Raw genomic sequence first — 23126 nt, 5'->3', positions numbered from 1 at the left:
TGAGTTCATGGCCAAATGATCCAAATTCAGATAGGAAATCATAACCAAATTCATTTTTGTCATAGATTAATAGACAGGGAAACTTTAGAGACCCAAACACTTATCTTTTCAAACATGGTGACATATGTATAATTATTAAATTGCTGATCAGTCTCCTTTAGCACCAGGTTAACATCCTAAAAATAAGAATTAATTTAAAAGTTAGAATGGATAACAAATGTAATGAAACACACAGAGACATTCAAATGTACCCTGAGGAATGCCCTTTTATATTACCATATTAAGAGTATGTTAAAAAAGGAGCTGTACCTGTGGGTGAGTAATGATTTTAGGTAATTAGCCAGCGTCCTTCTTTTGAATTGCTCAGAATGCTTCATAGCATTTACTTCAGCAATTGTCACAACATCTTTGTGGGTGTCAAGCATTGTGCTAACTGTACAGTACCACACCAGTCAGACAACCAAGGGACAGTTATCACGTGAAGTCTAGAGCACAGGTAGGTGTGAAACCAGATGGTCCATCTAACAATGCCTCATCTGACCAAAGTAACATCTTCTTGGACCAATAACCTCTGTAATGAAGATGGTGTTGAGTTCCCATTATTCTGGATTTCCCAAGTGCATCTGCCATATCCTAAACAGATGGTCAGTATCACATAATATGACTATTTTTAATGGTAATAGGAATCACATGGCTAACACTTCCTTAAAAAAAAGTGGATTAGATACTGAAAATTAGAACTTGGTATTTTTTTTCATCTGATTTCCTGTTTTATTTCCAGGAATGCATAGGAATTGTGATAGCCTATAAAGAGTTTTTTTTATTGTTCAATTACAGTTGTCCCACCATTTTCCCTGTTGCTCTCCCCTTTCCCCCACTCCACATTTCACAGTCAATGAATTAATAGCTTCACTTGTTATAAGGCATACAATTTGAGAACTTGAGAAGGACCTACAAGATAAGAAATGCTTTATTTAGATAGCAGAACTAGAGAGGCTAAAAGCATAGCCAGTTTCACTTATATGGTATTTTAGGCCTTAGTTTCCTCACTTATAAAATAAAAGTTTGGACTAACTAATCTTTTGGTTCCCACGCAGCTACTGGATTTGGTGATTATGATATTCTTCCTGATCAACTCAAAGCTTGGGCAGGGACATCCATGTGGGGACAGCATCCATCATATTTACCAGTATAATCCCATGCCTAGCACAGAGCCTGGAAAAGAGGATGTGCTCAAAAATATTTTTTCATAAATAAAAGTCTACAATATTTTGCTTTATAATGTTTTCTTTGATATTTCTTTAAGGCACTATAGTTGAACTTAAAATTGTCATAATGCCCCCTCCCAGGAATATATCTGTTTTATTGGTAATGTGCTTTTATTCTTCCAGATTTCTTTCATTCCCAATGTACTATGACTGGTCATTCAAAAAGGATATCATTAAGCTTTGAAGATTTCCAAACACCTCTGGAGAGAAAATTTCTACAAGTGTTCACAAGTTTCTATTTTAAAAGGTTATTTATATCTTCAGTACTTTTGACAGTTAACAATTGAATTCATGATACATCAACACTTACTTCATTGTTTTTCCTTTACAAGTTCTTTTTTAAAAAAATTTGAACATCTTCTCTGGTTTCATTTCTCTAATCTCCATTAGTTACCAGTGCTTACTCTAGTCTTTCTATTGCCAATATTCCTCTGGAAAACTTAGAGGGATGACCTATTTATCCTTGATTTTTGTTTCCAAAGATGCACAACCAAAGAAAAGGAACTCCTTCTTATAAAATGCATATGTTTTAAGGGCATCTGTCTCTTGTCTTTAACTTGACAAAAATGAAAAAATAAGTTACATGTTTCCTTCACACATTTAAAAGCCAGAAATAGATTTAGACATACATTTTTCAATCCACATGACAACCCATTAGGCACAGTGAAATAGACTGCTGCAAGCAAGGACGGCCACCGCCACCCACCCTCACGCTCTTCCTCCTCTGCTGGGACCCTGTTGCCCGCAGCCACTGGAAGCCCCACCAGCTGCTCCCCTGGCAGCTGCGATACCTCTGGGGCTGCTGTGCTAGCTCATGTTCCTGGGTGTCATTAAAATCATAGTAGCACTGTGTGACTTTGGACTGGCTCCTTGACACCACTTAATTTCTGCACATTATTTACTCTGTTTTAAACTCTTCATACTTTACTCACTGGAAGGGCTTGACAAGATACTGGGACCAGCAGATACAGCTGCAGTCTCCCGGGCATCTTCAGTCTTCTCTTAAAGCAAAGGTCAAGAGAAGTGTCCTAGGTGCCCAGAGAGATGGACCTGATGGGGGAAGTCTGTCTTTTACTACTCTTCACCCTTCAAGGAAGGAACCCTCCAATGCTTCTGTGAATATAGAGTCCACTGTTATAATTATGGTTTTCACTAGCATGTACTATATACAGGGTGGGGCAAGAATGAACTCTGTTACACATACTCACAACTGTATACCTACTTTTGCCCCACCCTGTATACATACACAGTATACATTTTTCTTTAAAAAACAGAAAATCAGTTCTGCAATGCCTGTTACCCTCGTCTTTGTTGTCACACAACATATCAAGTGAAGGCTAACCCCCTGGCCTGAGTTGGACAGATTAGAGTCTCTCTCACGGAAGTCTGGAACTGAGTCAGAAATGCTCACCTCACTCAGTCTGTCCCAGTTTCTCCAACAGAAAAGATGTACACTGGGGAGCTGTGGGTAAGCAGTGTTTGGAGTTGTGCACCTTGAGGCAGTGAAAACATCTGCAGAAAGAAGGAAAGAAAAATAAATCTACAGAGAGAAAAACAGAGAGGAGAAAGAGAGCATGCTTCCTGGCTCCCTACAGGCTTTCTGGCTTTTGGTCCTAGTCCCTCAGGAGACTGGGCTGCATCCATTCACCCTTGGCCTGAAGTTTATTTTTCTTATATGCAGTGAAAAGTCTTTCCTAAAACATTGACTTCACAAATTTCCTGATAACAATCACAATCATAAACCTTTTATCAAGTTCAATTATCCAAACTCCGAAAAATCTGAATTACAATAAAGACCAAAAAGTAATCATACAACATTCCCAAAAATAGAAGGCATGTTTTTGATCCAGAATGATGCAGAGCATCACTCCTGGCTGTGCCCAACCCTGCCAACTATCCCCTCCTCAAAAAAAAAAAAAAAAGCAATTCATCAACTATCTATTGGGCAGCTGCTGTATGCTCTGTACTAGGTCAAATGCTTAAGGTTTGAAAGCCATCAAGAACGTCTCCCTTGCCTCCTAGGAGCTTTCTATCTACTGGGGAAATTCAATAAGTAGAGTGGACGTATTTCCCTGAGGTATGCTGGTGAAAGAATTCAGCCTTCTTTAACATCACTCTCAATAAAAAACCTGAAGGTTAGTTAAGGAATGATAATATTACTTGGAACATTTTATTTGTTTAATATTTCAAAAGGCCAAGCATGAACATCAACTATGCCATATCTCAAGAATTTTAAAAGTATAACTAACTTAAATTCTTTCAAAGATGTTGAATGAATGTTGCAGAGTTCTAGATGAGGACAAAACAGTGTCTTCCAAGACACTTACATAGCCAACCAGATGATTTATATACACACCTGAACTTCCCTCCACTGGTTGTCTGGAATAGGTCATACAACTTTGATAGGGTCATGTTGAATTTTTAGCCAGGCTGTCTATGCTGAGAATATAGCAAAGTCCTTTTTGTCAAGGAAACAAGACTTACTGAGATAGTCAGAGGTCAGTTATAATAAAAAATTGATTTTATAAAATTAATGCGAGGGAATCTATATACTAATAATTTACTACTTTTATAATAATTATGCATCAAAGATTTATGTTGTGTTTTAAAGTTAACTTGGTATTTGGCATAGGACTTATAAAAGTAATTTCTATCTGAATATATACTAACACATTTACTTTAAAAATTTGGATGATACACACCGATATTGTATGACCTGATCCATAAAACTGTTTTATTGGTATGGTCATAACTTTTATTTTTATAATTAATTTCTTAGATCCTTAGGTTCTCCCCAAATTGTCTGAACACCCCAGGGTTTTAGTCCAAAGGACAAGGTATGTTTCCAATGCCAGGTCTAGAGGGAACTGATCTAGAAAGAAAAGGTCTAGACCCTTTCACTAGGCACAGTCCATGCTGTGGTAATGCCCTTCGTGGTTTTGGCCCCTGCCCAGGCAGAGAAGCCCCTGACCTGGGGTTTGCAGTTAGAACTCTCTTGAAGTCCCTCACGTACTCAGCAAGAGTCACCATTGTCGCCTAACGCACAGTATTGAGCCAAGGTGGCTGGGTCCCAAGGAGCTTCCCGCTTAGCGGTGTGATGTTCTTCCTCCAAGATTCTAGGCCCTTATGTTCATGCCAGAACACCAACTTAGGTTTGCTCATTCCTGAAGATAATTTTATTTTAGGGCTTCATTGCTCTTCTCTGATAATGGGCTTTGGTCAGGCTACCCTGATAAATCTCAAAAACAGTAGGGTTAAATATTTGTCCTTGCCTTTATAGACGGTTAGATCTCCATACCCAAAATATACAACTATTTCATCGGGAATTAATTTTGTAATCACTGTAGTATGTGGTAATATGTGATCACTGTAGAAAACATCGAATACTACAAAGAAAAAAATTGAAGTAACCCCAACCATAGATAGCTGCTGCTAATGTTTCATAGAAGGATTCTTGTCCTAACTTACTTCCCCAGCTCCTCCTGCACTGCTCTCCCATACTCACCCTTGACACAACAATTTGGACAAGCTGCTGCTCTATGAAAAAACCCTACTTTCTCTGTCCATTGTATTTCCTTTTCCTGAAATACTTTTTTCACTATATTTTCCTGTTGATATCTACCTCTTTTAAGGTCCAGATTGAATGTACTTCTCACTTAAAGGTGAAGTTATAAACTCATCCTCTGGTGGAAGCTCCACCTACTCTGACCACAATCTGAAACTCTCTAATAAAAATACTATATTATCATGCCCCTGTATTGTTCATATTTTTGCAGTAGTCTCAACTCCCTGACTAATTGCAGCCTTGACAGTAATTCTTAATTGAAAGAAAGAATTTTGTTTTACTCAACTTTTCATCCTCCATGTCAACTGGTGCAATGCCTTTCTTGCAAACAGTATGTACTAAGTAACTATTTGTTGAAAAATATGCATATGCACCAGCAATAGAAAGAGCAAATATCAATTTAACCCAGTCAAATTCTTTAAAATCAAAATAATGAGTATCGAGTGCCTATTACATGTAAGACATCAGGTATTTATTATTTCAAACTTTCCTTTAATTGGGAAAAGTTTAGATATGAGAAATTATAAACAATATAATAAATACCCATACACCCACTATCTATATTAAGAAAGAAGACATTGTCAACATAATTAAAGCCCTGTGAGGTCTATCCTGAATACATCTCTTTCCCTTTCCACCATTGTGAGTCAAATCCTGAACTTGGGATTGATTCTTTCCAAGTGTTTATTTTATATTTTAACTATATGACATATATATTTATACTGTGTTTGCTGAATTATTTAAGAATAGTCAATTCTGCTATAGAAAATAAGAGAAAAAAGTATATAGGGAAAAGACTGAAACTAAGAATCAAAACAAATAGCTTGTGAGACAGGCAAAATTCATAAAATATGTTAAATAAGTAAGTTGATAACATCTGAAATGTGTTAGACATAGATAAAATAGAGTAGTTGTGTAATGAACATAATTAGAAAAGGATGAAAAGAGCAAGAGACACCTAGAAGTTATGATATACTAAACATATGAGGCTGTGAATGATCAAATACTCATGTCACACCAAAGATACACGAGGCATACAAGGCAGTTACTAATTATGAGGTCTTACTTGGGCCAACTATTGGCTCCTCATCCTCTGCATGAGGAATACAAAATAAAATCCATAGATATTCACTGGGCTCATGGGTAAGCTATACTTATCAGCCAGATGCACTTTTTTCCCAAGCCTATAGAGTAACTGTGTTTTGATTCTAGGCACCTCCTACATTTTGGACCACTTTGCTCAAATCTCAATTCTGGCCCTTGAAAGCATACCCTTATAAAGGAAGAGAAAGACGGACTGAGGATTCAGGCAGTGTTATTTTCCCACTCTGTATACACCCTGTCTTAAATGTGTTAACCTATCCCATCTCTTTCACCTTGCTTCTTGTGTGTTTTCAATTGATTTAATAAACCATGCAATAAGCACATTGTTTGGGTCTGTAAGCTCTTCTGTTACGGGATCTATTGGATAGCCTGCCTGTTATTATACTTACAGGCCTCTGTTGCAGCAAGGTAATTTCCCATACAACAACAGTATTTATAAGTTTTTAACCTGTATAAAAATGGCATCATATTGTACATGTTCATCTGCAACATCCTTTTTTTTTTTTTTTGTCAATATCACATTTGTTGTAAGATTCTTTCATGGAAGTTATGTAGATTTTTAAAAATTTATTTTCATGGCTATATCCACTGTATGAATTATCACAATTTATTTATCTTCTCTTGATCTAATGTAGGCTCTTTCCAATTTTTTTCATTATTGCAATCAATGCTGCTGTGAATATTCTTGTGTGTATCTCCTGGGGCACATGGAAGAGAGTATACCTAGGAGTGCAATTTCGGGGTCAAAGGGTATGCATACTTTTAACTTGACTAAATATTATCAAACTGCTCTTCAAAATGATTGCACCAATTTATACTCTTACTAGAAGAAGTACACGAGTCCCTATGTTCTTAATTCTAGCCAACATTTTGTATTGTCAGACTTTAAAAGTTTTGCCGATCTGATGAATATGCATAGATGTACTCTAGTTACAAAGAAGTTAATGACCATGGCAATTAAAAAACCTCATGGCATTTCTTCAGTACTTCAGTTATGAGGGAAAACTCTGTGCTCAGTCTGTGTTAGATTTTTGGACTTTCCCATTCCATGCTTAAAGCCAACAAGGAATTTCCTCTTTCTCTTTTCGACTCTGTGAACACTGAAGGAAAAACAACTTTGCAACAAAATCTGTCATTTTTTCCCCATAGGAATTAGGGTTTGGAAGAATACCATGCTGGTTACTTTATGTCACAAAAATATCCCTCTGATTATAAAGGGGCACGAGAAAGAATTTAGCTGTATCCATGCAAATCTGTTATCACTAAGCACACGGCATGCTGATGGTGGGTCAGTAGCTGAAGGACTCTTACTCATAGGCTGGAAATGCACTCATTTAAAAAATTCTAGAAAGTTGTTCCTTGCCCCAGAATATCTACCCCAGGGGCTTGTTCCATGCCTTAAATTCAACTATCAGAAGTTAATGTACTAGGGTCAAATTTTTCATATTTAAGAAATCTTTGAAAGAAAACACATCTCAAAAATACGTTTAGTACTTATAAATCATTAGTGTCTTATTTGTTGCATCTCTTTCAAAAAATGCAAAGGGAATGGGACATTGGACGCGTGAATGTGATCAGGTATAAGATGAACGCCATCCTCAACTTCCTGTCCCTCATCCAGCACATTCAGACAGGTAAACCTTTTGTTCTTAATTTCTTGCTTAAACCTTTTGTGTAAGTAGCTCCCCAAGGGCCCTAGCAGTGTTCTCAGAGTTTGGTCTAGGAGTTCTTTGTGGCTTCTGATCCTCTAAGGTAATTGTTTAAAAATGCAGATTCCTTAGCCCTAGACCAGGCTTTCTCAACCCAAATTTCTGAGTATGATTTAAAAACAGCAACAACAACAAAACAAACCCCACCTTTTTTTTTTACAACTGAGAAGCAAAACATAAAGAAAAGTAGTGAAAACATAAATACACAGTACAGTAAGTTCTTAGAAAGTGAACATCCCTATAACCACAGCCTAGGACGAGAAAGTGAGCCTTGTCAGCCCTTCAGAAGCCCTTTCCAATCGCCCCCCTCTTCCCTCATTGTAACTGCTTTCTGATGGCTAACATTACCAGCACGATTCTTACAATCTCTGGAGATGGGAACCACACTGACAGGATAAAAATCTATACTGCTTAGAGTGTAAGTGAGGCCACTGCATAACCTGGTCTTTGCAACCTCGACTTCTGCCTCTGCTCTCCTCACATTTCATTCTCAAGTCATTTGGAACCAGTTATGTTTCATTTTACAATTATTGCCCTAATTCACTGCTCACGCTTCATACTGTTGCACTGCATCTGTACTTGCTGCATAGTGCCCTTAGTTTGTGAGTCTTTCTATTAAAGTCGTCTTTCAAGACCTGTCCAATTATCATTTTCTTCTAAGTGTCACGACTTTCACTCTTTGCCCCCATCCAAGGCAGAGCCATCAGTCTTTCCATTGTGTGGCTAAGAACATCTTATAATGTGGAACAAGTGTTCTTTGACATGTCTGTTCTCCTTTCTAAACCAGAAATCAGGGCAGAGATTTCTTTCTTTAAAATTCTCTTGCATATATAGGCTTAGCCTGTGTCCCTCAGCAGGTGCTTACTTGTTGAACAAACAAATAATCTCCAGTATGCACAACTCTGGAAAAGTGGCACACTGCAACATTAACACCTCAGGTAGATTTGGATCAGATCATGTTCTTCCTTGTCAGGAAACAAACTCAGACATTAGCAGAATGCTGGGTGCCTGAAAGGGAGGTGAAAGCAAGCAAAGGAAGTGGGATGGAAAATAAAGGGGGAGGTGGGGAGCCAGAGTGATACTGTCCAGAGACCTGGGGGCCCTGCAGAGAAAGGAACAACGGGACTGTCCCAGGCAGCACTGGAGGACTTGCCTCGCTCAAGGCGTTCCTTCTTTCTCCGATAGGACCTCTAGTTGTCAGACCACTGTGCTGTGTGGGAAGCCTAGACTGTTCCATCTTCTTCACATCTTTTCCTGCCTCTAAGTATCCCCAGACTGCACATCTGCTTCTGAGTGCCTGTTCTTGCTGGAGAAATGCCACCTTATAGGAACCTGCCTATTTCTTGACCTTAGCATACAAGGAAGGTGGAGCGTTCAGTTCTTCAAGACTCCTACCCACCCATAATATGTGTGAGTAGGAGTGGAGGGCGACAACGGGACACACAGAAGGGCCTTGTGTAACGGCCCTGGTGCTCAGAGGATCTGGATCATAAGCATCTGGGCAGTCTGCCACGGGAACCTTCGCAGTAATGTAAATAGTCCTTACTCAAATGAACGTTGACTGTTAGGCAAACTGAGAGGTTGGAAGAACGGGAATGAGAAGAATGACTCAAAATGGATATAATCCAGAAAAGATACTGTAAAACAAAATTAAAATCTATGAAAAAGTATTCTGAGAGAGAGGCACTATTGTTGGTTTAATCCCGAGGATGGGGATAGGGGTGGCTTTGAGTCTGGAGGTGATCAAGGCCAGCCTGGAGCCCACACTCTTGGGAGGTGGCTGTGCTTGTGAAATGAACAAAGAGCAGAACCCTGCAAGCTGCAGCCTTGGGGACAGTGGGCTCTTCTGTCTTTCACTAAGGAACCACAGCAGCCTGCAAACCCTGCAGGGTCTGCAGCAGCACTGGACCAGCACTACATCTGATAAGCCCAGTTTGCAGCAGCAAAACAGGGGCAGTGAGAAACAGTGACATCAGGACTGTCCTGGCACAATTCTGTCACTGGTTGTGGAAGCTGAAAGAACTAATGCCACCCTGAATTACAAAGGCTTGGGACTGCCTAAGTCCCTGGAGTAGGGGTCTCTTCAAGAAGATACAAGTGGAAGCATACTTGAATGGTTAATCAGACAAATAAATGACCGCAACAAGTTCGAGCAAACTTCATCTTATCTGATGGGTGGCAGACTCTCAAGACATGTGGGTTATACAAGACTGGTTACATACTAAGGCCTCAATTTGTTTGCTGGGTAAGTTCCTGATTTTTTTGTCCTCTTCAAACAAGTAGGTAAATATAGTAAGTATAATTTTACATTTTTTCATTGTAAACCACTTTTGAGGTAAAATCTTTGTTAAAAATAACATTTAAAAATTTCTCCATTTTCGGCTCTGGCTGGTGTAGTTCAGTGGATTGAGCGAGGGCTGCGAACCAAAGTATTGCAGGTTCTATTCCCAGTCAGGGCACATGCCTGTGTTGCAGGCCATGGCCCCCAGCAACTGCACATTGATGGTTCTCTCTCTCTTTCTTTGTCTCTCCCTTCCCTCTCTAAAAATAAATAAATAAAATCTTTTAAAAAAGGCTTCCTTTAGAAAAATATCAAAAAAATAAACCCCATATTAGAGTTAAAAAAATTTTCCCCATTTTCAAAATAATGCATGTTTGTTGAAATTTTTGAAAATTAAAAAGCATAAAAAAGAAATATTATCTATAGTACCATCAGCCAGAGATAATCTCTGTTATCATTTGGTAAATTCCTGCCATATATATGTAGGTAGAGAGATTATAGATTATAGATTGTTATGATCTATTTTGACCAATATCGTACCATGAGCATTTCCCAATACTATTAAATATTAATTAAATATATTCCATTATAAGGATGGGCTATTACTTAACAAACTCATTATTTTGAATGTTTTGATTTTTCAATTTTATAAATAAAGTTGTGATAAATATCCTCTTCTTAAATGTTTATAAACTTAGAATAATATCCTACAAGTAAATGTGCTGGATTAAATCATGTAAACACTCTGAAACTTGTGGTTCAACTTGCAAAACTGCCCTTGTAAAGGTCGTTTACCTTTTTACCAGCACTTTGCATAACAGTAATTTGCATAACAGGAAAATTTGGGAACTTTTATTCAAGAAACATATTTTATGGTTGGAAAGCACTCTCACTCTGTCACTATTAGAGATTGTTCTTATTGTAAAACATTGAAAAAGATAGCAATAGATTTAAAATGAAGAAATCAAGGTCCTTAAAAATTTTGACTACCATATATTACTGCCAATCCTGGGCTAGTTGAAGAGTTACAAAGTCTAAATCTGGGTAAGCACAAAAATATAATTTAAACTGTAAACATGTTACTTGGCAATTAAATATAAACAGAATCATGTTTGATTTACTTTTGTTTCAATAGTCTTAAATCTCTTATTGTCCTTTCAAAGTGTCTGCTCTTAGAAGGCAGTCAGTGTGACTATTAGTTCAACTCATTAACATACTCAATTTCTTTATATCTTTCTTTCTCTTAATCCTCAGGACATGTTTATTGATTTTTTAGAGAGAGAGGAAGGGGCAGGGGAGAGAGAGACATTGATATGAGAAAGAAATATTGATTGGTTGCCTCCCATATGTGCACTGACCAGGGACCAAACCCACAACGTTTTGGTGTATGAGGATGATGTTCCAACCAACTGAGCCACCTGGCTAGAGCAATTTCTTTGTATTTTAACTAGCATGATGAAAGCACTTGCTAGGTAACCATGGAAAGAAATGGTTTTTTTGAACATGTTGTGCTTTTCTTTCCTTTTTCTGATATATACCTATACCTGTTACATAAACCACTTCTTCCAATCTAACCAAAATATATATGCATACAGGCTCTCTTCAAGTGAAGAGCAGGGTGACTGCTGTTTCCCTATGCATTCTTCCTGCAGATCTGTCCCAACTATTCCATCCCATTGTTGCCATCTGTCCCAGGTTAAGAGCAAACTTCTATGGCTTAGAGGAATTTATGTGAAGATGATCTCTTCTCTGTCTCTTCTTTTTTCCTCTTCAGGAAAGTCATGTACTTCAATACTTCTTTGTTTTTTCACTTCCACCATAATTATTATGACCATTGCCACCAGCTTCTCACAAATGCAGTTATTTTCATCCTTTCCTCTCTCTCCACTTTCTTCCAACTTTTGTCCATTTATTTCAAGAAAGGCTCTCTTCTTTCCATGCTTTCTTCCTATTTCCTTGCTCCTTTCATGAGCTAGAAGAAGCCCCACAGCTTGGCTGACAGACCATACATCTTTGTCAAAGAAACGAAATCTCTTATACACCCTCATGTGGAATGCTTAAAAGGGGTACTCTAGCTGGTGGGTTCTCTGCCTGAAGAATGTAGATCTAGAGAAGGAGAAACACTGAGACAAGAAGGGAGAGTGAGCACAGACTTGCTACCAGTCTGAGTGAATTGGGCATAATAAGAGAGCAAAAGCTAATCGAGGGATCGTGAGGAGCAAGAAAGCTAAGAATGAAGTCTGCAAATGGAAGATGGTTTGGATAAATTCCAGAGACTGGGAGCGGAGGTTTTTTTTTTTTTTTTTTTTACCTACTCTCCATTCTGCCTGTTTAATTGGCTGAGAATTATAAATGGCCAGTGTGTCTTAGTACATTCAGGCTACTATAACAAAATATCATAGACTGGATGCCTTAACAACAAATATTTATTTCCCTCAGTCTGGAACCTCAGGAGTCCAAGGTCAGGGCACTAGCAGATAATTCAGTGTCTAATGTGAGCCTGCTTCCTGGTTCATGGATAGCTGTCTTCTCACTGTGTCCTCACATGTTTAAAGGGACAAGAGGGCTCTCTGGGGTCTCTTTTATCAGGGCACTAATCCCACTCAGAAGGGTGTCACCCTCACGACATAATCACTTTCCAAAGACATATGGATTTCAACATAAGAATTTTGGAGGGATGCAAACACCCAGTCCCTAATGGCCAGGAGTGAGTGGACAATAATCAGTGTTGCTGAGACCTGAAAGTGTTACAGAACAGTTCATTATACAACTCCTGCACTGTTGATGCCAGAGAAAGGGGAAGAGAAGAGAAAGGGCAGCTAAATTGTAACCACTACTGCCAGACAGAAGGGATAGAGGAGGAAGAAAAACTAGGCTCTAATCCTAAAAATATGTCTGGAAATTCTCTTTAGAAAGTCTTTCAAAAGTTTCCATTTACATCCCAGTTTTAAACATAGCTTTTAAAAATAAACCCAAAATTTCTCTTCATTCAAGTAAATATTTGGTTGTATTTACTGGCTAATATTATATTTTCTGCTCTTTATATTAGCAATGTATAATATAGATTTACTTATCTGTAGGAATCAGTCCCAGGATTAGGTGACTTCTAGTATCTCACCTAGTTCCCCCAAAGTCTATAATACTATCTTCTCACTTGCATTTTATAAGCACTTGAAGCCCATTCTAGGAATCTAATGATCTCATTTCTTTTTCCAGCCGGGATTGATATTATAAGTTTAAACTAATCAACTTATAAATAAATAAACTATTGGAAACTAAACTTGTTGTAATATGTGGAATTTCTGCAAAGTATTTGAATTATATTTTGAATGTACAAAGGAGGTTGAACGAACTAGGTGAACTTCGTAATCCTTTATATCTTAAAAAATGCTATAGTATCTTGTAACAAAAAGCAGTGCATAAAGATTTTCTTATTTTTTAGAAAAGCGGGTATTTTTAAATCATGGCTCTTAAAATGATAAGTTATCATATATATTCCTATTTATCTTACCTTTAAGAAAGTTGTTTATAATTTCCATATATTTTAAAACATTCAAATCTCCACACATTAAAAATATATTTAATCTATAGTATACATCTAAAGTTTTAAATTTCATATTGCAAAATGTGAGAAATTTAAATTATATTTCTGGTAATATGAATATTGCATATGACTCAATTAATTGTAGGGCCACCACCACATACAGCAGAAAATTTGTTAAATATAGAAGTGTTCTTAGGCAATAATAGAGGAGAATAGAACTATATTGTCTTAGATCTTGTAGGTCATAAACCATGTCATTCTTTCTCTTCTCTAAGAACATTTTAAATCTATTATGAGTTCTTTTGTTTGAATCACTGAAGCATTTTAAAGTAAGAAGTCTTCCTGAAAGTAAAAATTAATGTTCTTTCAGTGAAATTTTCACTCAACTGTCAGAACCACTACTAACTTTCTACATTATTTTTTTTACTAAAAATTTTTTTTAGTTCCACAATGTGGAAATGTTTTTTTTTAAGCTAAAAAATTCCGTGTTTTTGGAAATGCACTAATAATTGAAGGATTTTTAACAATATTTTTAAAAAGTACTATTAAATATATATTTATTGAATTCAAGAGAATTTTAAGTATAAAATTCCATCTCTATTCCATCTTTACAGGATGGAATGAAATATGGAATAGACACCATCATTGTTCTTACAGATGGAATGATTTCCCTTTGCAAACCACTAGGGCCTGGTAGTGGGAGAAGATCATGTGTGTGTGCTTGTGGGTGTGGGTGTTGGAGGAATAGAGCAGTGTTTAGGGATGGGATGAGTGTCAAAGGGGAGGTGATGTTTAGTGGTGGGATGGATGACAAAAGTGGTAAGGAGATAAACAGGAATCTGAGTTGTCTCAGATATAGGTGAACACCTCAGTTCTCTTTTTGAGCAGCCACGTTAAATCAAGTGTTGTCATATATACATACAGAATTGGATGCCTAAAAGCTTAACATTTTATCTTCATTTTCCTTTCTCCCACCACCTGCCTCAGCATGAAAGGGCAATGAAGGCAATGGAAAGTGGGCCAAAAATGCCATTCTTAATGTGGGAAAAATATACTATCTACACATGCCTAGAAAACGAGGAGAGGTTTTATTGTTTAACTGTAGAAATAACCAGTTGTAAGGCAGAAGAAAAAGTATGTGCCCTGATACATTTCCTTTTCAGCCTCATGTTCAGTATTGGACAGACTACACCACTCAGGAAGAGGACTTAATGTTATTTCTTCCAACTCTGGAAACAGTTCTATCGGGAGGCTCAATTAGTCCAGGTAAAACTATTCATTTCATGATTTGTGAATCACTGATGGTGTATTTTTGCGGAAGGAAGTTATTTTTCTCTAGCTGTTCAGAACCAACAATGTTTGCAAAACATCAGGATTCCAGAGAACTAGAATTTTGCAGAGTCCACTGCCTGAAAATTTACTGACCTGTATCTTTTCAAGAAATTGTTTTTATTTAATAGCAACCTAAGGTAACTCTCTTTAGCAGAACAAGGTCCGCAGCTGCAAAATCGTGACAATTAGACTAAGACAAACTTCAAGTAGTGATTTCTTCAGCTGAAGAATTCGAGGAAGCAAACATGCTTATTCAATTGCAATATCAACACAACTACCTCAGACAAAACCTTTTATGAACACTGGAGAAATGTTTAATTATATTGAATATATACTCCATTGTGCCATCACTCATTTCTATAACATGTTTTCAAAGAAAGAAAAAGGTTCAGTACTTTAATAAGGTCTTTTCCTTTCAATGTTATCATCCCATCCATTGCGCCAACATAAAGATGTGGTATGAGGAATTTCCCATCTCAAAGAGTGCCTTGTATCCCCATCAGGAAAGTAGGCATACTCTGGGAGGCCAGCCAGGATGTGGGCATGGCCTCCTATAAAAGTGGATTTTTGTATGTACACCAAAACGGGATTCTACCTGTACTTGCACTAGTTTCATATTTACTAACTGCTCTCTGTTTTTCAAGAACTCAATGATAAAATTAGGGGAATTCTTTCATTTTCCCAATTTTGCTAAGGAAGTAAAAATACTATGACAAATTTCCAAATTTTTTGGCAATTGTGTATGTACATTTTTGGAGGTGTTTTAATACTTTCTTTGGTCTGGGGGGGCTCTGGGATGGGAGTAAAAAACAGAAAAGTGTACTTGAACAACAATTAAAGTAAAAAGAAATATATTATAAAAAAAAAGTTCACGCAAGCCAACCTAAAAAATTCTCTAGTGTGCCTTGGGAACTCCATTGCAACACACCCCAGAACTGTTCTAGCGCTGTCGGATTTCTACACCATGAAAATAGAAAATACTAACCAGTAAAATAACTGGCAGGTTTGCGGGAGGGTTGATATGGTTGGAATTACATTACCAACAAGCAGGACACTTGTCGTAGCTGTACTTCGGGTTCGTCGGTTCCATTCCTCCCCTCCACCCCCACTCGCAAAGCCAGGGCAGTGGTGGGGAGGGGGCAAGATGGACGAGACAGAGATTCTCTTTGAACCGCCCGTTTTCCACCCAGCTCCGCGCACCTGCCGCCCCCACCCGACCGGTCGCAGTTTCCCGCCGGCGGTCTGGGCAGGGGGCGCATCTGGCCCACCAGCCTCCCGACTACAGGGGTGAGGATGGCCGGGAACCCCGCGCCCAGATTAGTGGGCCGAGCACTCTTCATTTTTTAAAAGTCTCTCTCCCGGGGGAGAAGGATTTGGCCAAGTGTGCTCTTTGAAATACTATATTGGGAACCTCACACATTAATTTTTTTTTAATTGCAAACCTTCCCAGTTCACTCGGCAGCTGGAGAGCAGGCCCGAGGCGGCGTCCCCTCCCTCCCGCCACCCCCGTTTCCCTCCTTCCCTCACCCTCCCTTCGCCCGGAGCCCTACTCGCGGGAGCCGCCCCCTCCCGGTCGCCCACTTGGTTCCTCCCAGCTGCCGTGTGAATGGGCCGCCCTCCGGATTCCGCGGAGGGGGAGGCGGGAAGAAGCCGTGCCCGGCCCCGGCGGCCGCCCGCCGCCCCCGCCCCGTGGCGGCCCACGCCGGCATCTGCGTCACTCGGCCGCGCGTGGGCGGGAGCCGGAGCGGCGAATGTAGCAAGAGCGGAATCTCCCCATGTGACAGCGCGCGGGGGGGTGGAGGCGGCGGAGGCGGGCGGGGGAGGGGGCGGTGCGGCGCGCCGGGGGAGGGAGGAGAGGGAGTACGCGGCGGGGGAGCCGCCGCCTCCGCCCGCGCTCCCGAGAACGGAGGAGCCGCAGCCACCGCTACCGCGACCGAGCGAGCGCCGTCGGGGCTGGCGGGCGGGAAGAAGCGGCGGGTCGGAACTAGGGGGGGAGCAGGAGAGCGTGCCCACCACCTTCCCTTCCCCCCTCGATGGGCGCGGGGGCGTCCGGGCCGCCGCTGCAGTCTGTGGAGGGAGAGCCGGGGGCCGTCACTTCGGAGTTGGGGTTGAGCAGCCTTCGGGGGAGAGCGCGCCAAGACCGCTGGCCGAGTACGTACCAACTCGCTGTCTGCCTAGTGCACGACGCGTTTGTGCTCGTGCAGCCGCGGGCGAACTTGGGGCGGCGGAGGCGCCGCGCGGGCAATTGGGGGGTGGACGAGGCGGACGTCCAGGGGAGTGGGCCCAGCGCGGCCGCCGCCAGAAGGAGAGCGTGTTACCGGGCTCGTGTGGGTGATTCCCGGACAAATTCGGTGCGCGGGGGCAGCGAGAAGAGGACGAGCAAGGCAGCGGGCCTGACTTGTGAGGTCCCTGTGCAAGAAAGCCGGGGGTGCCGAGTCCTTTCTAACCCAGCTGGGGTCATCGCGTGGAGCAATGGTGGGGTTGCGTGGTAGGTGCGCGCGTCTACCTTGCCACGGGGCAGAATCTTTTTGTTGGTTTGTTTACTTTATAAAAGTGTTAACTTGCAGTCTTAATTTTCGTCCTGGGTAGCCTCTTTTTCTGCGAATGGAATATACAGTAGTTTTCTTTTTAAAAGCGGAAGGAGAGTTTTGCTTGGAAGTGGCTTGCAGAAACTTGGCAAGGAGGTGCAGGGAAGCGAGACGCTCATTGTGCTAAGGCAGAGTGTGGAATTTGCAAGCACACGTGGGACATACAAGCCTTGGATGCAGAGATGTGTGACCTTATTCGTGGAGAAACATTGCAAGTGCTCTTCAGTATTTATGGTCTGCAACCCCAGGGTTCACAGAGCTTAAGATGTGAAAGGACACTTGCAGCAAGCCTAAATAAGGTCTTAGGGAAAAGGATATTTAAGTAGGAATATGCATTTATAGGGTCCGCAGACTAAGTTTTGCAGCTGGTGATCTGGAGGAATCCCTGACTTGTGTAAACTTACCTCTCGCTCCATGAGATCTTGGAAGCATACAAAATTTGGAGGTAGCTGCCAATTTAAAATTTCATCCGTAAGAGTTAACCTGTCACTATCAGTTGGTTTGCTAGTGATGTGTCTGCAAACTTGCAAACTTAAGGAGTGCAAAGATCAGAAGCTGAAAGGGAAATTCTCAGATCTTGTTTTAAAATATTTTGGCAGTTTTAATAGGTAATATTAGATTGCATAGGAACAGAAGAACGGAATTTAAAATAGATTAGTCACGTAGGAAATGCTAGGCTGTTTTGTTGGAAAAGTGTGCATGCAGCGAATTTCCTTCTTAGATTTTCACTTTGAAAATTTCTCCCTGTAAAACATAGCAAATTATGACATGTGTGGGTTTTAAGGAGAAATACTGGAAGAGAGAGGATGCTTGGGATTTACTTGTTGGAGGCCGATAGCTCCCTGAAGACTTAAAAGCTCCTTCTAATCTTATCTAATCTAAGTGCCAATAAAGTGGCTCTTAGGTTCAAGGGTATTCTTTCCCCTCCATTTTCGGTATAATTTGATATTTAATATTGTCCTTTCATTAAGTTTTAAAAATTATGTTGTCCTTACAGTTGACATGCATGTAAGGGTTTTCTTGAGAATTTATAGATGTCTGACAACGTCACCCTTCTTTATTCCTGTTTGGGTGTTAGATACAGGAAAATGAGGTCTTGAAAGAATAATTTCAAGGAACCATTGGAACGTTTCTTGTTTTAATTTTAGTATTTTCAGCATCTTGCACAAAAGTTAATATGCCATCTTGGTAGTAGAAAAATTTTGTTCTCTTTGGCTCTGATGATTTCCTTTTAAATGTGAATATTAATAATAATAGGAATAATAAACACAATGAGGCATTGTAGCTTTTTATTTCAGTCTGCCTCCTGATTAAAATGACAAAATCCTTAGGAAAACTATAACTGATATAAGGAAATATAGTGAGTGTATATGCCTAATAATTGGCTTTATTTAATAAATACATCCTTGTATTTCAGAATTATTAATAAAATTGAATACTCTCAGCTAAATTAATTTAAAAATTTATTTTTTTGTGACTAGTAAATTGCTCTATAGGGAAGTTAATAGGTTTTCATTCTTGTTTAGAGAATCATTTAAAGTGTTAGATATTTTCTTGTAATCTTTAAGATAATATTGGTTTGTTATTAAGGATTTTGGGGGTTTGCACTGTGGATTCTTTGAAAGAAGAAATTACATGTATTACAAAGTGAGGGAGATCTTTGAAGACTTTATTGCATAAGCTTTAAATATTTAAAGCCAAAGGTGGTTGGATGAAAGTAGAAGTATGTCAGGTTTTTGTGTCTGTTGACCTAGACTCTGTCCTAAGATTTAGGTGTCATCTGTTCCATTGTAATAAGTCTAATTGTTTTTGTTGGTGCTGTTTGTGTGCATTATTGGAAATGAAATCTCTGTAGAAATAACCTTTAATTGTGAAGCTCTATTCTGGATACCATAGAGCCATAATATATTTTGTTATTTTCATGGAAATGACCATTTTATATGTTTTACACAGTTCAAGATCTTGCTAATGTATAAGCAACTTGTGTACGTATATTTCATTCTGGAGTTTATTAAATATATTAAGGAATAAATCATACTCACTCATGCATAATATAAGTTTGCTAGCCCCTTTGTTTGGATTTTATCTTAACCTGCTTCATTTGTTCTTTTTTAATACAATGAAGAACTGTACAGTTATGTTAAATGCAAATTTCTTTTCTGATCTGGCGTGTTCAATAACTAGTACAATAGGATATCCTCTGTTAAACTTAATGATGGAACAAGTGGGAAATTACAGAAGTTGATGTTGGGGAAAAAATAGTAATCCTCATATTGTCAGAATTCTCACAGCTAAAAAATAACCATTAAGTTTTCAATTAGTTTGTCATTTCTCAACACATCGTATTTAGGGGGCTGCACATTAATTTACACAGTATGTTAAGTTTATCATTTTTAAAGAAAAATTTCTGAAAACAATAAAATTTATGTATACTGCATGTGTACTACATAATCAGAGAGTACTTAATGTTTGATAAGTGACTTGACTGTTGGTTGATTGAAGAATTTCCAGCCATATTAAATAATGCTGGTTTTTACCTTTTGGTATTACGGTTAAGTTAGTGTATAGTTATTGTTTAATTGCAAAATAAATCTGATTTACTTTTTTCTAACTTTGATAAATTTAAACTTACACTTTCATTAAAATTTTAAGGAGTCATAAGAATTTTTTTCTAGTGTCATTCATAATTCAGAAAAGGATCATCAATAGAGGAAAACACTGTAAGTTTCCCAAATTACCATTAATTCATTAGAAGCTAATGTTTAATTCATAGCTATGACAGTAATAAGATCCAAAAATATTTTTTAAAGATTTTTATTTATTGATTTAGAGAAAGGAAAAAAGAAAGAGTCATTGATTTGTTATTCCATTTATTTATGCATTTATTGATAGATTTTTGTATGTGTCCTGACTGGAATTGAACCTGCATCCTTGGCCTGTCGGGACAACACTGTAACTAACAGAGCTACCCAGCCAGGGCTAATAAAGTCCAAAAAAATATCACTGAATTCTTACTAATAAATGCTCCTGGATAACGCTTTTGGTACTTGAAACACAAACACTGGAGTTTAATACCTAGGCCAACCCTGCAATCTTAAGTAACTAATGATGTAACTGAACTACATTTAATTATTTTAGCTTGAGTTTTGGGACTGGGACAGAAGTGAGAAGAATTCACTTCCTAGGCTTAAGGCTCATCCCTCCCTAAGCCAATTTCTTTTTATAAACCTTTTCAATTTCAACCTTCAAGTGTACCCATTACACCCTTCTCCCAAGGCCTTTAAGCTACCATCTTCCAAACCTGGTGGTACTTGAGGCTTAAATATACTCAGTGCCCTCAGATTTCCTATTTCCTTCCTTGCTGTTTTCCATCTGTCTTTTCATTCCATTAGTGTGCACCGGATCTCATCTAGATGTGAAGAAGAAAACAGTCTGGTGGAACTAATTCACCTTAATATGTAAATGACTCATAAGCTAACTCTTCACAAGTTTTTTCCCATTTTTAATAAGTCTGTAAGAGGTTGCTGTTAACTAGACAATTTTAAAGTAAAAATTTCAGGCTGTGTTGGGAGGAAGGAATTTATAGTTTTCTGTGTAAGTAAGCCAGATCTTACCAGAATTTTTGCCCCGTGTTTCTTCCTACTTCTGGAAGGGTGTCTCTTTGGAATGCTATTGATTTCCTAAGGGTGTATACATACATTATGTGAGTGTGTGAATAGATATATGAAATACCTATATTTATATTTCCTACAACATGGGGAGGAGGATTTAAGACTAGTGATAATAAGTCCCCTTGACTGGAATGATCATTTATAATATTGATATTTTTTATTTGAGGATAAAATGCTTATGCTGCATTTTAACTTCTAGAAATACTGGTTGGGGCTGGACCAACACATGATGTATATTATAACACTCCCATGTGTAGTGCTTGTATTTGAGAGAGCATCCTTTGATCTATTGGAAAAATATCTATGTTATGGGAACTCATCGAATAGCCTTGTAAGAAAGGTGAAGTAATGAGGATGAGAGAATGAAAAGGACTGTAGGTAAAGTAGCGGGATGTGCGGTTATTAAGTTGGTAATGCACTGGAACACCAACAGAAGGTATCCCTTTTGAAATATGAAAGGAGGCAGTTGATCAGATTCTGACTCAGATGTTGAGTTTCATATGTGAAGAACCTTTGTGAAAATGTCATTGAACACTGTGCTAGGAATAGAGGGGGATAAAAGATGAATGAGACCTATCCTCAGGGAGCTTATAACCTAACAATAACTGCTGCTTAGTCCTTGAACCACAGGGAAGCACTTAATATGGCTGTGGGAAACAAAACTTCCCTGACGTTGCCCAGGCTGGGATGTGAGGACAGAGGCCCTCAGTGGTCTTTAGGGAAAAGAACTATTTTTCTTCCGTCCCTCCTCAGTCTGTTCCAAGCTTCAGCCTGCAGTGTGGCCCCACAACTCTCAAAACTCTTGAATAACTACCGACTTATCACTCACTGGCTTCTCTCTCTAATCTCTCTGCAGCTTGACATTCCTAAAGTGCTTTTCACCTATTTTCCCTTTGCAATTTTTTTACAAAACATTAATTTCAAAGTTAAGTTAGATCTCCCTGTATTCTCCCTTGATGATAGCATTCACTCCCAAGCTTCAACTATCACCTCTATCAGGCTTAACTTCCAAATTGCTAAATGTAGCTTGGATTCATAGTTCATGGGCCAGGGGCCATGAGTTACTCAAAGTGTTCTGAAAGTCAGATGCACACCAAGCATTGGCTATGAAGTAAGATGCCTCTCAGCATGTCTGTTTAGCAAATGAAAAGTAAATAAATACATACTTTATGACTTAATGAAATATAAAGTCATTTAAAAGTGTAACCAGATTCATAGTACTAGTCATATGTATTCTCAATCAACAAATAGTAAAAGCAAAACTATCAATAAATATTTGCAATTTTTTTAATTTAAAGTGATCTTCATACATAATGAAAAGTTTGAGAACTGTTAGCCCAAATCATTTTTATGATAATTCAGCATGTCAGGTACCACCTGGGGATTATGAAAATCTCAAAATTGATAAATCCAAAAGCAAGTATGTTTATCTCATTTTCTTCCCTTCTTCCAGATTCCCAAATTTATTCTTCCCAACTTTCTTGTTTCTTTTAGTTGCACCATTGCTCTTCCAGTTTCTTGAATTAATGAAAGTAGGGATTTCATCTTTGTGTTTTGCTCTTCCTTCCTCAAATCTACATGTTCTTAAGTCACATTACAGCCCTTTTTCTTTCTCTGCTTCCAAAGCACCTAATTCTGGTTTTCACTGCTTCTATCCCAACTTTGAAGCAGCCCCTTAAAACAGCTTCCTGACCTTCAATGCATCCCTCTCTGCAGAGCCAACTTTAATTTCCTTAAGTACAGGTGTGGCTCTTTAATCACCTGTGCAAATTTTCCCACTGCATAGATAGGCATCCCAGTCCCACACCTACCTTTCCACCTTTCTCTCTGGTCCCTATCAGGTGCTTCTATGCTCCTATCAAACAGATACACTGGCGTTCCTCAAATGTGCCTGCTGCGTCCCTGACCCCCTCTCGGACATCCTTCTGTCCTCATATCTGCATGGCTTTTTCCAAAAAAAGCCCCTCCCATGCCCCTGGCCATAGGTGTTATTTTACCTTCTCTGAACCCCACAATATGTTCTCTCCCTCTCATTTTTTTTCACCTATTCAAATATGCCAATTA

At 38.9% G+C, this 23126-nt stretch overlaps 1 protein-coding gene and 1 long non-coding RNA gene across 4 annotated transcripts in view; one reads left to right on the top strand and one right to left on the bottom strand.

Moving 5' to 3' along the window:
* Positions 1-16299, bottom strand: part of LOC118500041 — a 63764-nt gene extending 47465 nt beyond the window's left edge. For both annotated transcript variants that reach the window (XR_004902567.1, XR_004902568.1), the window contains exons 1-3: positions 15789-16299; positions 14084-14161; positions 2680-2780 (exon numbers count right to left, since the gene is read on the bottom strand). This is a non-coding gene — a long non-coding RNA (uncharacterized LOC118500041). The remainder of the gene's footprint in view (positions 1-2679; positions 2781-14083; positions 14162-15788) is intronic.
* Positions 16300-16649: 350 nt separating this feature from the next.
* NAB1 (NGFI-A binding protein 1) overlaps positions 16650-23126 on the top strand; it is a 49144-nt gene continuing 42667 nt past the window's right edge. The window contains exon 1 of one of the 2 annotated variants that reach the window (XM_028508715.2): positions 16650-16954. The gene's annotated coding sequence lies outside the window, so the exon portion shown is untranslated. The remainder of the gene's footprint in view (positions 16955-23126) is intronic. The other variant, XM_028508716.2, reaches the window with a different exon arrangement.

The sequence above is a fragment of the Phyllostomus discolor genome, chromosome 4 (genome assembly GCF_004126475.2).
Source record: "Phyllostomus discolor isolate MPI-MPIP mPhyDis1 chromosome 4, mPhyDis1.pri.v3, whole genome shotgun sequence".
Lineage (NCBI taxonomy): Eukaryota > Metazoa > Chordata > Mammalia > Chiroptera > Phyllostomidae > Phyllostomus > Phyllostomus discolor.
This window is presented reverse-complemented; position numbering and strand designations above follow the sequence as displayed.